Source organism: Aythya ferina (assembly GCF_964211825.1).
Source record: "Aythya ferina genome assembly, chromosome: Z".
Taxonomy (NCBI): domain Eukaryota; kingdom Metazoa; phylum Chordata; class Aves; order Anseriformes; family Anatidae; genus Aythya; species Aythya ferina.
Window position 1 is genome coordinate 21,762,503 of NC_140299.1, and position 18,505 is coordinate 21,781,007.

At 35.8% G+C, this 18,505-nt stretch overlaps 1 long non-coding RNA gene across 1 annotated transcript; it reads left to right on the forward strand.

The window, feature by feature from the left end:
• The first annotated feature begins 13,257 nt into the window (after positions 1 to 13,257).
• LOC311427528 lies at positions 13,258 to 16,227 on the forward strand. The gene is made up of 3 exons (XR_014687400.1): positions 13,258 to 13,305; positions 13,450 to 13,523; positions 14,996 to 16,227. It is a non-coding gene; the product is annotated as an uncharacterized lncRNA (long non-coding RNA).
• Positions 16,228 to 18,505: the final 2,278 nt, after the last annotated feature.

Genomic DNA, 18,505 nt, shown 5'->3' on the forward strand with positions numbered 1-18,505 from the left:
GAATGAGTAAACTGAAAGAGTGAAAAGTTAAATGCTATCGATGTGTTAAGGAACATGCCAGAAATATTGCCTTTTATCTCCAAGTACAAAAAAGCACTTTCTTTTGAAGCTAACATATGTCATCAGAAAGATTCACTTGCTACAGTAGGATATTGAGTAAACTTGATGATCTTTTTGAAAGAACAGGTGCTATCTCCATCCTTGAAATGTAGCCACTGTAGATATTGAATGACTGTTCAGTTTCTCTTCAACATCACTTTTAATCAGGAGCAGATTTTATTCATAGAAATTGATAGAAAATAAGCAGAGAGTAAGAAGGAGAAGGAGAAGAAGGAGAAGAAGAAGAAGAAAAAGAAGAAGGAGAAGGAGAAGAAGAAGAAGAAGAAGAAGAAGAAGAAGAAGAAGAAGAAGAAGAAGAAGAAGAAGAAGAAGAAGAAGAAGAAGAAGAAGAAGAAGAAGAAGAAGAGGAGAAAGAAAAGAAAAAGAAAAAGAAAAAGAAAAAGAAAAAGAAAAAGAAAAGAAAAAGAAAAAGAAAAAGAAAAAGAAAAAGAAAAAGAAAAAGAAAAAGAAAAAGAAAAAGAAAAAGAAAAAGAAAAAGAAAAAGAAAAAGAAAAAGAAAAAGAAAAAGAAAAAGAAAAAGAAAAAAAAAGAAAAAGAAAAAGAAAAAAAGAAGAAGAAAAAAGAAAAAAGGAAGAAGAAAAATAAAAAGGAAAAAAATAAAAATTTATACATAATAGGAATGTTGCTAGTTCTTATGCTATCACCACCTTCACCATACCAAAAGAGAGCACTAAGAAGAAATGACCAAAGAATTTTCTCCCTAAATGAACTTCCAGACAATGATGATTCTGGTGAATCATTAGCTGTTGCAAATAAAAAAAATAAATGTGAGACCAACATTTTCACTCTCCAAACTCTAGGACTTCCATAATGACTACAGATTTTCTCTAGTTTGGGGTTATGAATTCAGACCTCTTTATCCCATGTTGAAGCTAAAGTGCCCTTGGGGATATTTCAGATGAGACCAGGAAAATCTGCAGATGAAAAGACTGAAAGAAACATGGATGGTTTTCAGGCAGAAACCATCCATCTCTCATCCTGCAGATAGCTCTTTTTAGAGTCTCTTCTGCTTCAAAGTCTGCAGAAAAGAGATTAAAAGAAAAATATCCACCACCTTTGCTTTTTCATACATACTGTGACTCACCATAACCAAAAGGCTTGCTTCTGCAAGGACTTCAGTGGATGCTTCAGTGGAACTGTTTATGGACTTTGACCTAATGTAAGCAGGGCAGGGCAGGAACCCAGTCATTGCATACTGCAATTGTACATTTTGATGCTTATCCCTGTTGCAGTAATCTTTTCCTCTTGAAAAAGCATAACCATTGGTCCATGCTCACTCTATAGATTAAATGATATTCCTTGCCAACAAAGCAGGTGCAGAAAGAAGAAAGGGCCTTGGAGGCAGACGAAAACTGAGGCTCTTCTTCAGTTTCATTGCAGGATTATCTAAGGAAAAAAAAAAAAAAAAGTTACTGCAGGGTCATGACCAATATGCAGTGTAAAGACCAATAAAATAAAAGGTTTCAAGAAGTTTCTTTATACATACCTTCTCCATCACTCAAACAGTCACTTGCTTTTGGGTCTTCTGTCTCCATTCTCTAACATATGTCATGGTAATGCTCTGATCTTTTTTCATGTACCTAAATTGGAGCAGCACAAGTAGCATTAGGCAAAGTTGCGTGCTGCATTTAGTGTCTGCTTTGAAAAGCAGTCATTCTTCCTAATGGCAGTCCCTGAGAGACATACACAGTGGGTTTCAGAGGTGAAGAGCTCTCATCCCTGAATAAGCTGTTCCTCAGAACCAATAACCTCTAAGTTGTGCAAATGGCATCTACTGAATTGCCTGCAATCTAGATTCATCCAGTCAAAGAATTTGTCCAATCAGATGCACTGCCCTCAAACTCCTCTTGGTCATCACACTTGCTTGATGTGTGCTTAAAGAGCTAAGCGTTCATCTTTTTGTGAAAGGTGCTAAAATGTTCTCTGGCACAAGTGTTAGACTTAAAAGCCTGACAGTTTTCAGCAGATTTTTTTTTCCCCTTATTGAAAAAGGAGTAACATTGGCCTTCATCAACTTCTCTACCATCATCCAAGTATTGTATGCCAGTTTTCTATGCAAATTACATTTTATTCTGGGGACGTATCCCACGCAGTCATACTAATTTATTTGGAGTAAAAAGTAAGTTTGTTTTAAAGGGTTCAGTGGTCAAAAACAGAAGCAGATTTTTTTCTTGATGAGCAAATCCAGTGAATTCAGTTACATGTCACTCCACTTTGATATAAGTGATTATTTAAAATGAGTTGAAAAGTCCTTATTGTCCTCCTACCATTTGTGTGAAATATTGATTCCGATTTCACATCTCACAGAAAATATAAAATGGAGAGTTTAGCTGTAACTTCTACAAGAAAGCTTTTCCAGTTATTATAATTTTCCAAGGGCTGTAAGTTGAATACAGTAACAGTTAACAAGTATTAAATCTCTAAACTGAGAAAACAAAAAACAAACAAACAAACAAACAAAAAAAAAAAAAAAAACAAAACAAAACAACAACAACAACAACAACAACAAAATCTTTAAAATCCATACACAGATATCACATATTTCCCTGCAAGGAAGTATTTCCATTCCTCTGTCTAATGTAATGCTATTGTATCTTCTCATACAGTCCATGAACAAAATGGACCCTGAAGACAGTTAGGACATATCTTAAGTGGCATTTCATTTAAAAATATATAAAAAATATAAAGTCTAATAGCCTGACCTACTATCTTACCTACATTTATATTAACAGACTTGATAAATTTGTGCATGAGGGAAAGGTTGTGCATGTTGTCTACCTAGACTTCAGTAAAACCTTTGACACAGAATTATCCTGAAGAAGCTAGCTGCTCAAGGCTTGGATTTGTGTACACTCCATTGGATTAAAAGCTGGCTGTGTCACTGGGCCCAAAGAGTTGTGGTGAATAGAGATAAATCCAGCTGGCTGCTGGTCACAGGTGGTGTCCCCCAGGGCTCAGTACTGGGGACAGTTCTTTTCAACACCTTTATCGATGATCTGGAAGAGAGGATCAAGTGCACCCTCAGTAAATTTGTAGCTAACGCCAAGTTGGGCAGGTATGTTGATCTGCCTGAGGGTAAGAGACCTTTGCAGAGGGGATCTGGATAGGCTGGATTGATGGACTGAGACCACCTGTGTGAGGTTCAACTCTGGGTCCTACACTTGTGGCACAACAACCCCATGCAATGCCACAGACTGAGGGAAGAGTGGCTAAAAAGCTGCCCAGCAGAAAGGGACCTGGTGGTATTGGTTGATAGCTAGCTGAATATGAGCCAGCAAAGTGCTCAGGTGGCCACAATGGCAATAGCATCCTAGCTTGTATCATAGTCAGAAAGACTAAGAAATTGATCATCCCTCTGTACTCAGCTCTGGTAAGGCCTCACCTTGAATACTGTGTTTAGTTTTAGACCCCTCACTACAAGAAGTATAATGAGGTGCTGCTGCATGTCCAGAGAAGGGCAACAAAGCTGGCAGATGGCCTAGGGTACAAGTATTATAAGGAGCAGCTGAGGGAGCTGGGGTTATTTATCCTAGAGTAATGGAAGCTCAGGGAAACCTTATCACACTACTACTGCCTCAAAGGAGGTTTTAGCAGTGTGGAAATCAGTTTCTTCTACCAAGCAACAAAAAATAGGACAAGAGGAAGTGTCTTCAAGTTGTGCCAGAGGAGGTTTAGGTGGGATATTAGGAAAAAATTCTTCACTGAAAGGGTTATGAAGCATTGGAACAGGCTTCACAGGGAAGCAGCTGAGAAAACATCCTTGGAGGTTTTCAAGATATGCGTAGATGTAGAACTTAGTAGCATGGTTTTGTAGTAAACTTGCCAGTGCTAGGTTAATGGTTGGATGTGCTGATTTTGGAGGACTTTTCCAACTTAAGTGACTCTGATTATATTGCAAAGTTTATTTTAAAAGTAACTAACATGTCTTGATTGAACTAAGCATTCCAAGTGAAAAGTGTTTCATATTCTGAGTATTGCACAGATGTGCCATTTTCTGCAGTTGTAGCTAAAGGCCATTAAAACAGTAATTGAATTGCACTAGTCTATATATAGTTATGTCTTCTGTGACAGGTACTTTAGTCAAACAATGAATAAAATGAGGTCAGCTTGCTAGTAACTTTTAGAAATATTTTATTGTTAGCTTTTTCAGAATGCTGTTAAAAGGACTGCATAGCAGCAAGATATGAAGCCACACACTGCATTTGTGGCACACTCCTTGAAAATGTGAGACAAGTCCTCCTTATCTTTTGCTTTGTGTTTACACTGAGTCACACTGGAGATAAGGTAGCATATCAGAGCACAAAGAGTCAGCTTTGACGTGATTTTCATTTCACCCAGTGACTTTCCACAAAGCATGGCAATGCTGACTACAGTGTAGAACAGCTCATATTAGGACCATATAACATTGCTGGACTGCAAGTAACTTGTGGTTATATCAACCACAAATAGTCAAAATGGAGGCATTTTATTATTTATACTAGTGCATTGCATGTTGCAGTGTAAAAGTAGAAGTACAGACAATCCCTACAATAAATGTTTGGGTTCTGAGAGATTCATCCAAGAGATTCATTGCTACATGTAGATATACAGGTTTTGCAGTGTGTGGGTTTTTTAAAGGTACACAAATGCTCTGCTGTAGCATTTTAATGTAACTAAGGTGAATTAGATTGTACCTGTGTAACAATAGATATTACTTGTCTCAAGGGCCTTGTTTACTTTTGGAAAGCTAAAACAAATGCCTCAGGTCCAAAGGGGTCTTATTTGCTGGAGCACTGCAAGTGAGTTTCTGATTTGTTGGGTTTAAATAATTCAATAATTATACATTATATTTATTATATTTCACATGTTATGAAACATCTTGCTTCTGTGGCTTTAAAACATAATCTTCATTCAATATTGCATATTTCTGGAGTCCTCTAGCACTAAATTCAAGTCAAAAACCTGAAACCTTACCTAGTCATCAATCTCTGTCCAAAATGGCATAACAAGTAGCATTCAAAGGGAAAGTGGAGAGCAAACTCTGGGACAGATATCAACAAAGTAATACAAGAATCTGCTTGTTGCTGAGAGCTTTTTTCCATTCCCAAACTAAATTAATGTAAAGTTACACCTTCAATCTCAATTGCCCACAGGGCACATTGATATGCTACAGAGATATTTTTATTATTTGAATAATGGCTGGACAATTTGTGAGGTTCAGTTGCCTCCAAAGAAAGGCTGGCATCTAGTAACAGTTTCAGTGCCTAGTAGACACAGCTTGCATTTTCTTTTCCAAAGGAAAGAATTGCATTAAGATGTTTCTTTCCAGGCACTAGCAGGTAAATATGTAAGCTGAGTTCAAATCTGTTTTCAGACCAAAAACCACCATTGCTGGGAAATCTTAATTAGACAGCCCCCAATATATATAGGATAGAGCCTGACAAAACTACATTGATCAGTGCTGTTTTCTAGATACAAATAGCACAAAAAGATCTACCACAGTATATAAATAAATAAATAAATATAATATATATATATACGTATATATTATAAATATTATATACGTTATGATGAAGTCACATGTTCGTTGAAGCACACAGAACTAGCTTTTCTGAGTAACTTTGGGATTTGGTCTAAATTATGTGGAAATCAAATTCTGAGTTACATGACCAGTTTGTGTTATCCTATAGTTCACACAGTTGTAAGTAATAAAATGCCTGTCACCCAAAATATTAAGCCGCTTCTATTACATGTTAACAAAATGAATTACTTTGCCTCTGGTCACAACAATATTTGTCATGATATAAAGTACAAAAATTTAGTTGTTCTTGTTTTTGCATCTAAGAATGTTGTAGATTGTAGATGAGTATGCAGCTTGGAAGTTGGTAAACACAAGTAGTGAAGAAACTGGCTCCCTTGGCAATAAGATGGATTTACTGTTTGTTTTTCTTGAAGATTTGCATCTTTCAAACTACTATTTTAAAGAGAGTTGGATTTAGAATTCAAAATGTTTAGTGAGTGGGAGCAAACTAAGAACACAGCATCTTCTTTCTATCCACAATGGGCCATTTGTCTAGAGAATGTCATCGTGGTCTTTGTTGTTGGTGGGTTTTTTTCTTAATTTCAAAATTATTGCTAGTAAATATTACCAAACACTCTGTATCCTCCTTCCTTAAAGTCTGTTCTTTTTTATATTCTCTCTGTGCATATTTCCAGTTAAGGGAACAAACACTCATTAAGTAATGTAAAAGAGATATTTTGAAGGTACCTTAAAGGAGGCTGTAGTGAGGTGGGGGTTGGCCTGTTCTCCCACGTGCCTGGTGACAGGACAAGGGGGAATGGGCTAAAGTTGTGCCAGGGGAGTTTTAGGTTAGATGTTAGGAAGAACTTCTTTACTGAAAGGGTTGTTAGACATTGGAACAGGCTGCCCAGGGAAGTGGTGGAGTCACCATCCCTGGAAGTCTTTAAAAGACGTTTAGATGTAGAGCTTAGGGATATGGTTTAGTGGGGACTGTTAGCGTTAGGTCAGAGGTTGGACTCAATGATCTTGAGGTCTCTTCCAACCTAGAAATTCTGTGATTCTGTGATTCTGTGAAATACATTGATATGACAGTGACTTGGGTGACACTACAGTGTTCTCGGCCAGGACAAACAAAAAATAAAAAGCAATTCCTGGAGAAGGGATTCCTGTCTGCTCAAAAATATTGAGAACAGAATATTACTTTATTCATTATATTTGCTGAAAATATTCCTCAAGCCCTTTACAAATTGTAAAATAAAATAAAATAAAATAAAATAAAATAAAATAAAATAAAATAAAATAAAATAAAATCCTCCTGTGAGTGTCTAGGTCTATTTTATATTAGAATTCTTCCATTCTAATTAGAGACAAATTATTTCTGTCTTCCCAGTATCTTTATGGGAACTATCTGCTGGACTTAAATTAACTTAAACTCTTCTAGAGAAGTGAGAACGGCACTATAGAAGTTATTACCTGGGGTTGATTCATGGACCAATGGTATGTAGCAGACAGCAGTTCTGTGGCAATGGAATATTGATTGGAGGTATTTCATGGTAAACTGAGGAATGAAGAGGTCATCAACATGTTAACTGTCTTCTATGGCATCTGTAGCATGGTCTGCTACTCATCCTGTCAGCTAAAGCTTCTAATGTCAGTGAGGTTCCTTGTGTTTGACAACAGTATGATAATTGTTCTTCATTCATTACTTTATATATATATATACACACATGTATTTTTTTTTTGAGTAATAATACTTCTAATTCTCATTCAAATAAACAAACAAACAAATATTATAACGCATTGTAGATTCTCAAATCTCAAAGCTGTAAAAGTAGTAATGAAATATTAACCTTACTTAAATACTTTGATATGCCACACCTGTTGCTAATTCATCAATGGATGGTATATTTAATACAAGAGCTAGAATACACAAAACTCTGGACTTAACTGTAATTATCAATATTGGGTCAGTAAAGTATTTCTATATTGAACTTTCTTATTTCATGAGTAGCTTTTGGCATATCTTTATGTTGAACCTCAACTGCTTTAGAAAACTGAATTTCCAGATATAAATTATTCTCAATGGAAATCTGACTAATACAGACATTTAACTTTCCAAAAGTCAAATCAAACTGTTAAAACTTATCAGAATGCTGTTTAAATCCAGAAGCTTGTCTCTGATGATAATAATACAGACTTTATGTTACCAAAGCCTTACTGCAGCATACTGTATTTGACAATTACAGCAATCTTATGATGTAATATTATGGGTATTAAACAAGCCCATTACAACATTCTAAAATCAAAATCATTTGCTCAGATCTTCTTCAATTGGATCTGCCTCTTCCCTGGAAGAAAGGATTTTCTGGTTTTGGTGCATCTCAGTTTCAGTAAGGCCACCAAGCTCACCCTATAGGTTTCACCTCTCAGGCAATTCTTCCATGAAAATATATCTTATAATTACTTAATGGTTCCTAGTATGAATCAACTGATCAACTAACTATCAGGACTAACTAAATCAACTAATTATCAGGACTTCAGAAATAGTGAATACCCTGTTCAGTTCAGAATTGGTTAGGTGGTTTTAACTAATAAGAGAACAGTGTATTTCAGGCTTTTATGATTTAAGACTAAAGACTATGACATAGGGGTAAAGATGTATTATATTTTCTGATATATTTTGCTGCTGTAAGAGATCTAAATTTATTATTTCAACACTATTTTAATCTAATTATTACATCTTTAGCAAGAAGTCTAAAGCACCTGCTGTTGTGAATATGGCTTCATAAGTTTTCTATAAACTGGTTAAGTTAAAGACATCTCTTTTGCCCTCTGCTAAGAGACTACAGTGATTCCACATGAGAATTTTAATGCTAGTTTTATTTATTGTGAGATATGACTGCCTCTTATAGTGGCAGAAGTTCCTTTTGTTCATGTGTATGTAATTATCCTGAGGCTGAAATAAGAAATCATAATAAACACCTAAACTGTTTTCTATAAAGTGACTAAATATTTTATTACATATCACTCATTCATATATATATTTGATAAAAATAGTTAGTTATAGTTGCTTGTCAAGATATCAGTATTTATCCTTTTACTTTTCTTTTTTTTTTTTTTCCCCCTGTATCAAACACCATGAAAGAGGGTTTTGTTTTGTTTTGTTTTCTCTTACATTTTCAAAAGCAACCTCTTATTTTGTTTCGCACTATTTATAATGAAGGGTAACAAAATGCTGGGTGGAAAAGCACACAGAATTTGTGATGCTTTTAAAAATTTACATCTTGGCTATGGTGAAAATTCGACCAACATATTAAAAACAATATAGACACTATACGGATAAATTTCTAGCTCTTGATTATTCCCATAGTTTAAAATTCATACTGATATGATTAACTTACCCTTGCTTGCACTGATGCAGACTGTTTTCAAGTTTTTTGTGGTTATCATGGTTATGACATGTACTAGACTAATCTCTAGACCAATTTTTGAGATTATTTTGAAGAATAGGAAAGAGAAGTACTGATATGTAAGTAATGGCTGCTTCACCCCATCTCCTTCGTACACCTGCGTGTAAGGTGGTGGATGTTAATGAAGGCAGGAAGCCTAAAGGACAGATAAGGAGTGACAGTTTATTCAGAATATTAGCAACTCTTCTCAGGAATATCTTTCCTGAGAACTCAGATTTTTATCTTCCCTACACACTCTGGGAAGATTTTATTTTTGTCATCATTCTTGTTCTTCTAAACTTGGCAGCTTGTAACACTTGGTTTGCAGCAGACTATTTTTCCCTTGGTGGACTTACTTCAGGTTACTTGTTCTCCCAATCTCAGTCATAAAAAATGTACAATCTAACTGTAGCACAAATACAGTATTTATGATTAACTGAAAATGGCTCTATTTTACATGAGATTTCAAAAGAGATGAAAAGTCCTGTATTTCCCTAGATTTCACATCACAAATACTTTTATGTGTTCTACTTCTTGGCAACAAATCATTTCTGAGTCATCCGTTTACAAACATGAAATGATTAATGTCTCTAAAACCACAGATTCCTGTGACTAACATGTGTGAACACTTTCAACTAAACCCATGTGAAACTGATCTGTACATGAAAACATATGGGCAAGCTACAAATTTATTCTGAAATACTGAAAAAGATGTATTTTACTTTATTTTGAAGATTAAAATTTGGAAGAATTTCTTACAAGGTTTGAAATTTATTAAAGTTTGATAATGCATTTTGTCTGGAATAGAAATTCATATATACAAGGTTAAGAGAAAATTCTCAATGTATGTTTGTTCTCTAAAGCAGAAAGTAGATTTATTGGTATTCTGTACAGAAGACAAGGTCAATCTTAATTTACAAAGATGCATTTCTGTTCTCTGTATTCATCTGCTTTAACTTCAGGTCTTCTCAATATTTCTAGAGCTTCTAGACTCTTTAACAAGTAAGATTAGGCTCAAATTACCTTTATTGAGAGAAACAAAAACAGCTGCCTGCTAAGCTGCTCCATTTTGAATATTAGTGGAATCAGTCTGTGAGACTTATGTTGTCAGGTGCATAAGGGTGGTGAATTAGTGCATTTACATAGAGGGGACAAACTGAAAAATTACAGTATAAACCCCAACTCTGACATTCTCCTGCTTCTCTGCATTTGTCTTTGCAAAGTTACGTTCTCTTTAACATTGTTTTGTGTGTCATTTCCTGTTTCTTTTTTAAAAAGAAAACTGAAAAAAAAATGCTAGAAAATTTATGAAAATTTTATGATTATATTGAAAGCCATCTGTTCAAGAGCAGAGCTGGATGTCTTAGCAGTAGATCTTGGCTAACTAAGCTGTTACCATAACTCAAGTCAGTGGTAAGTTATTCTCTCCATCTGAAGAAGTGAGCAGATTTTCACTTTCCTTGCAGATTTCACCATAGGGACTCCTCAATATCTGAGTATGCTCCCCACATCCTGATATAATTTTATTCCTGCTTCATCGTTTTGAAAAATCAGTCTGTACTCATCATACTCTTGCCTAGTTTTCTTCCTGTTTCTCCCAGCACTAAATTTGCCTATTTCTGAGAGTCCTTTTCATTCTCTCTATGTGGTCCAACACAGAGGTGTTGGAGTAGTGAAGGTCCATCCTTCACTACTCTTGTCCTCATCCTGGTCCTTCTTGTCATATTGCTTGTTCTTGGATTGCTTATTTCAGTTTCTCTTCCTCATTCTTCTGCTGCCCTTCCTACCCTTGGGGACATCCCTGGGACTAGCCACTCTGCTTCTCTTCCCATGTCAGTTTCCAGCCAGGGCTGCCTCTGAATTCCATCTCCAGTCTGCACTGTCAGTGTTCTCTCCTTGGCTAGAAGCTGGTGCTTCAACAACAACAAAAAAAATAATAATAAAGATTCTGTTTAGCAGTGTTTTGTGGTGTAGTGTTTCCTGAATAATAACAACAATAATAGTAATAGTAATAAAAATGTCCCACAGCAGATAAAGGTACTTCAGAACAAGCTATATATATATATATATATATATATATATGTATATTTTTACCAGATTATGTGATATGAAGGAGTCTTCTTACAAGGTATCTTGGGCAGCTTTACTGAGGAAAGGCAGTAGTACCTATATTGCATCTAGTCCAATGTACATCATTTTTCTGGACATTTTGTGTTGCTTCCAGTGGTTGTAAACAACCATAGATTTTTATCTAAGTGAGGTTTGCAGTGCATTTTCTATCCATAAAGAAATGAAAAGATGCATAGTACTGATGGATCTTATCTGTTGATTCTTTTTAGCCATAGATACGTACTGCATATCTGTCAAGATAAGATCTCTATTAAGGATAACTGACCAAAGAGGACATTCAAGATGTTTTCACCGGTTATGGATGCTTTATAAGAGCAGTTGCTTTCCCATGGTCTTTTATATGCAGCTTGAGCAATGCAGCAGACTACTGAAAAGATCATCTCAGTGAAAACTTTCAAGCTGCCAGACTTTCATGAACATAAAGTAACATAAATAATGTAATATAATATAACATAAACTATCAAACTTTACTAGAAGAATTTTACTGGACATAGCAGCATTTCATGTCTCAGACAAATAAGTGTATCTCAGTGGCTGGACCATACCAAGTTTCTAATTGTAAGTAAGACTTGGTCTCAGTGGGACTATTCCTTCAGTCTTTAAAAGAGAACTTTAGTCTGCTCACTAAAGTCAAGGTTGTTTGCTTAGTGCCAGTTCTAAAAAAGGCTATGGAGTGACAGGCAGGAGATCTGACCAATGTTCAGGCATGAGTGGTGACTTCCCTCCAAAGTGTGTGTGTGTCTATATAGACAGATCCTGAAGGATGAAAATACTTAATGGGTCTTGTACTTATCAATATGAGTTGTAAGATTATATACACTACTACTGCTTTCTAGAGGACTTTTAAACATTAACAGAACTGTATTCAGAGTCAAATAAAATACCATTAAATTTATCATAATAATTTCACTGATTTATTTAAATTCTAAGCTGAATTGTCTTTTTCATTATTTTTTTTTTCTCTGTAAATTTTCTGCCTAACGGCTGCAAACAGCATACTCCAACTAGCAATAATAGCAGACCTGATGCTGAGGGGACAAAAATACAAATTAAATATCTAAAACAAATGACACTTTTGCATAAAGCAGGGCAGTGTTTATTGTAATTATCCAGTCATTTCTTTGCTGCTAGATGAAAAGAGAGTGATTACTAGGCATTTGTGTAAATGCTTACTGATCATTAATGTGTTATCTGCTAGCTGCCACCATTGCTCTTCTCAATGTTCACTTAAAAATAATGAGTTCATATAACTCAGCTGATCAGCCACAAAGAGCAAATAACAAAAAGGTCACACTTGTTCAGACAATTCAAGTGCTTTCAATTCAATAATCAAGCAAATGTCTAAAAATAATGCATTTCTTTTAATCTGTATATATACACTTACATGGGTCTATGTATGGGGCCTTCTCTTCTCATTTTGGAAATCACTTAGTCGGCTCCTTTTTCCCCTTCAAATAAAGCATTTATTGTATTTTATTTTATTTTTTTTCAGAAAAGGTTTTGGGGAATCAAGTATCTCCTTCATATAATTTGTAGATATTCTAACCTAAAAATAAATTTACCCTATTGCTCTAGCTTTAGCACAGAACTAAATGGATTATGTTATATTTATCATGTAAATCATAAAGCATTAAAGAATGAAATACCTCTTCTTTCCTTGCATTTAACGCAGAAACATTCTGTCATTCCTGTAGTCACGCTTGCACAGACTTTACTTGAGAATTTACTTGCTCACTTAATTTAAGGGTCATGTTCTTTTCATTTTGGGCAGCATCATATTTTCAGTTTCTCCTTGGGGCAACAAGTAGATAGGACATATATATTTGTCAAAGTTCAAATATTGCCTATCCAGGTACATCGAGGAACACCAAAGTAGCAGGTAACAAACTGGCAAGTGGGATTTTAGCTAATTTTGCTTCCCTCTGTACCCCACTTCTTTCCCTCTATCCTGCTTCTCTTTCCACGCTTCTAAGCTGTATTTCACTGTGCTCTTTTCATGCTGACCCAGAAGTCAGCAGCTCAGATTAGTCAACACTCCTGTCTGTTACAGAAAGCCCCTCCTTTCTGGGGCCTGGGCAGAGAGGGGAAATGTGGCTGGGTTTGCAGGTACAGTGAAAGGCAGAGATGTTGCAGTTTGCTTTCCTTCTGTGTTAGTGACTGTTCTCACCCTTAATTCTCTCTTCTTCTTCCATCTTTTGACTTCTTCCACCCCACCAACAGCATATCTTCTTCTTTTTCTCTGTTGAGCAGGTGGCACATGGCTTTGGGGCACTTTGGGGACCAACATTCCGGCTGGGGGAGCACACTGCCTCTTCTGCTTTAAGGTCTGTCATCTGTGTCTGTCTTCTGGGTCTTGAATGAACTTAGTCTTAGTCTTCAGTGAACTTGCAAAACTTTAACCTTTGTTTTAAAAATCTTTGAAAGTGCTAAACTTCAAGGTGAATGATCTGTTTTTTTGTTTGTTTGTTTGTTTGTTTTTGTTACTTTTTGTCCCCTTTATTGCTTCAAAGTGCTACCATTGTTACAGAGGAAGCAGAGCAGAGTAAGAAACAAAACACATGTTTAAAGGTTCTAGATAGCCAGAGATTGTCCAGCCAGCAAAAGCGACCCCAACCAGCTGATGGGCCCCTGTTCCTTGTGCTCTGAAGCATAACAGTTAAAGGTATAAAAAAATCCCTGGAGAAGTCCCTGCTGGCTTGGTAGATCCTGAGCAGAGAGCAGGCCTTTCCAAGCACCAACCCTGAAATGTAAGCTACAGACACCAAATTGCCAGTGAAACCACTCTTGGTCTGATAGATCCTGATCAGTTGGTAGACATATGGGCTTCCTGCCTGAAGGCAGAAAGGTTGCAAATGTGCTAAATCTAAAGTATCCCTAGTCCCTGTTTCTCCTCATATAAATAGCCTGTGTGCAGAAGCACAGTGTATGAGCATCCTCTTCTTTTGCGGCTCTGTCTCATGTCTCTTCAGTAATCTGCAGATTCAGGACGTGCAATTTTTTTAGTCCAGTTGTTATTAAAATTAACAACCAGTCCATGACAAGTGCAGGTAGCAACCTGCTGATGAGGATTCAAAATTTTGGACATATGCACACATAGAAGTATCTGCTGCCTATGAGCAATCAAAATTCAAACTATTTTTCCACACATGAGTCCTGTGAAAAAGGCAGCTTCACTTCTAAAATCTCATTTCAATGTAGAAAGTGCCAACATGCAGAAAATTCAGTTCAAAGGATCTGGAACACATTCAGACACTTTTTCCAGATGTTTCTTGGCCCATCTGATAAGGATGTGTATTGTGTGAAGATTAACGTTTGGATGAGCACTTCAGGGAGACCTGGATGAAGCCTTTGTTCAGTGGCATTTAAATGAATTCAGATCTGCTACATTGCCATGGGGTTTGGGGTTAACAATCTTCTCACTAAATCCCCCTTGCCAACACCACCATGCTCAGAACTAATGTGTATCTGACAGATGTTTTCATATGTGCTTTTCGTGAAACCAAAGCCATTTGGGAAAAATGCTGAACCTACAGCTGGATATTCAGACAAAGATGTTTTAATTCAAAGGCCAAATGTTTGCTAAAAGTATATTTTTGATAATTGATTGCTAAATGATTATTTTTGATAACTCTTTAGTTACCTACTTGATGTGAGAGGAAAGAAAAAAAGAATTAACTATGTTATATTATTATTGTGCATTTTTATAATCTACTGAAGATATATTTTTTCTTATCATCATGCCTTATTAGTACTACTTTATGGTAACTTATTTTTTATAACTTTGTTTGCTTTTTAGCATCCCTCTTGATGTAAAATGAGCTGATTCAAAGCCAGTTTCAGAGGATCAGTCAGACCTTCCATCTCATAATCAAACTGCATCCAGTTCTAGAGCTCAAAAGGTGGACAAGCACACTTTTCTATAGCCCTTCTTTATTAGGACATTTCTTGGAACATGATATGCAGATACCCAAAAACCTCCAATGTGCTTGTGCTGATAATCTACATCAGTCTTAAGTGTGAAGGAGCAGTAAGCCAGGACGGATTGCAAGGCTAATGAGGAACAGTTTTCACAGTGCCCCTGTCATGCAATGCAAATGGCATGAAACTATGTTCCCACCAACCACCTTCAGGAGTGAATGTGCTCCAGTATTATTTCTGATCAGAGGGAGCTGATATCAAGATTTGTTGCATGTCACAGAGGACTTCTCCATCAAAACTAGGCACTAAGCCAACATCTTTGATCAGTTTTGGTTCTCTAGGACCATGTTTTTTATTCTTTCAGAATTGACTGGAAATATGTAAGAGAATAAAACCATGCTCATTTTTCTCATTTAGCTGCAAAGCTAAAAAAGGAAGATAGGGTACATGAGCAACTATATGTTTTAGTATTTTAAATGGGATTAAGAGACATTCTTATTCTATTATAAATCATCTGGTCCCTATTTTCCAAATATAATTTTTAACACAGAATAGCCACGTCACAGTTAAATACAGTGAAACAATCCTGTGAATCACAGTAATTTCAAATATTTGAAGTTTGTAGCAAAACTTGAAAACTTCAATTGCTGATGATTTAACAACCTGCTATTAAATTCTGCTTAGTGTAACCAATCAATATAAGAAGTTACAATGTTTATTCCTTTAAACATGAGAATTTATTTCAGATATAATGGGAAGGAATTTAAAAGCAAAATGCACTTATTTGACGCTTATTAGATTTATAGCACAGTTAAATAGTTTTTTATTGACACAGAAAGTCAGGATTAAGCATTGAATTGCTTATTCACATCTGTAAACCGTGTCGGGAGAGGTCAGAATTATTAACTTTTTATACACATATACATGCATATTTTTTATTTTTTTCACAATACTGGATGTTGATTTTTTTTTTTTAACTTATTTTGATTTTATGTTTGGTGTCAGATAATTTAATGTTTTATTGTGAGACCACCCTTTAGGACAAGGCCCCCCAAAAAAAAGAATGAATAGTTAATATGAATACATGGAAATAAATGTTAATTCAATTCATGCTTTGGAGGCATAGAAGTGTTATTTAAGCTTCTTAAACAAAAGTCTATATTTCAGACTTTCAGTCTGTATTTCACCTTTTATTTTCAGTCCTGCTCATTTCTTTCCAATTACTATCTGTCCTGTTTCCCTGACCTACAGCAAAATTGCATTTGCTTTTAATTAAGATTTATTGAATAGCCAGATTAAAATTGTAGATTTTTCCTGACTATTTCGACCATTTTAGCCTGAATAAGTTGGACACCTCAGAATCTCTAAGAGCTTGCAAACATTTCAACAGATCAGTTAGTACAATAATTTGTTAGTTGGTATCAACAAATTTTGAGGCATTGAACCCCATTATATACATACTGTCATATAATGGTTGTTACAAAGTCATGCAGTGAATGGGAGATAACAGATGGCTGAGCTTTGTGCTTTCTCTTATGTATTCAGTATCTGTGGATGTTTACCTGTTCACACATTGCATCATAGGACCAAACATCTCAGGAAGCAACTTTTTAAATGTTAGTAGCTTTTAAGAAGCTGGAGTCTCAATGAACAGATGAAATGACAATGGTCATGAAGGAGGCCTTTACAAACTCTTTAATTACATATGATTATTGCTAAACCAACTATTAAATAGAATGGTCTAAATTTTTAGGGCACTGACTCTGATACAAAGTCTCAGCTGTCCTGAGAAAAATGCCATCAGTCAAAGTTAGGAGTTTTTACCTGTTTTCAGTACATGACTTTTTCTTGTTCTAATGTTGTTGATGGGCTCTCTTCAGCCCCAACTGAGATGCTCATCTGAACTTATTTTACTTGAGATGGTTATCTTCAAAGCTTTGCCTCCAGTCCATCATCACACCAGTCCATCTTTCATGTGATTTTGACTTCACCAGTCCTTTCATCACAGAGAAGTCCAAAGATATTTAGGTACAGTTGCACCTCTTTCTCTACTGTAATGAAGTCTATAGGAAAAACAAAAACAAACAAGGATAACACACCATTTCTAACTAATCTCTGTAGCATCTCCTCATGTAGGTTTGTAAGTAATCTAGGTGTTTAAATGACCCATATTATCTATAAGAAATGTTTTCTTTCTCTTGAAAAGGTAGTAGGAAATTAATGGACTAAATCCTCTGGTTAAGATAGGACTAATTACCAAGGGTTACTGAACAACATGTTCAGCACTGTGTATACATCCATGTACAAGCATGTCCATTAATAATTAATAGTTCTCTAGCATCTCGGGGATACCACCTGGACAGGTACCAAAGTTTCTCTGGTGTCTCAGTGCTCATGTGAGGTAGAGTCCTCATCTGCCAGCGCCTTCCAGCACCCACACTGCTGTCTTTCTGCCATGATGTATAGATGGAATCACCATCACTAGGGGTGTTTAAGAATGATTGGGTGTGGTACTTAGGGAGATCATCTAGTATATAATATTGGTGGTAGGGGTTGGTTGAACCAGGTGATATTGGAGGTCTTTTCCAAACTTAATGAATCTGTGATTCTATTCTATGATTCTATGAATTTATGACATAGATTCCACTTTAGTTTCTACTGCAGAAAGTATTGGTGTAAACACATTATTGGAGGAACCAGCAGCTTCACTAACTGATGAACAGCTTTGCCATTGATAAACAGCATACAAATGTCACAATAGAGTTTTCAGAATAAAAGATTTTCAATATGAAAAATGTCCTGAGGCACATATCTTTCCATTACAGGATGCCTGCACTTCTGGTTTCTTAAATATATTCAGCATTACAGAATCACAGAATCACAGAATTTTCTAGGTTGGAAGAGACCTCAAGGTCATCAAGTCCAACCTCCAACCTAACGCTAACAGCCCTCCACTAAACCATATCCCTAAGCTCTACATCTAAGCGTCTTTTGAAGACTTCCAGGGATGAAGATTGGTGCCTGTATTCTCCTCTGCTAGATGAAAATATAAAATATCCAATAAATACTTCAATTCTTTATTTCCATAAGTAAGAAAAAAAATATTCAAAATCAGTTAGACAACCTGGGAAGATGAATACAGAAAAGAACTTGCTTACTAAATACATTAGGTGTAGAAGGACTCCAATTTTTGTTTCAGTGAGGCTTCTGTAAAATGAAATTTTAGTGTTTTTACTTGTGAAATCTGTATTCACAGCTAGAATGTTCTCTACTCTTACCAGTATATTTGGTGCACACCCTAAGGACAATGATCTTTTTGTTGGTTTGTTTAAATAACCTAGCAAATAATATTTCCCAAAACTTTTCACTTCATGTACTGATGTACTAG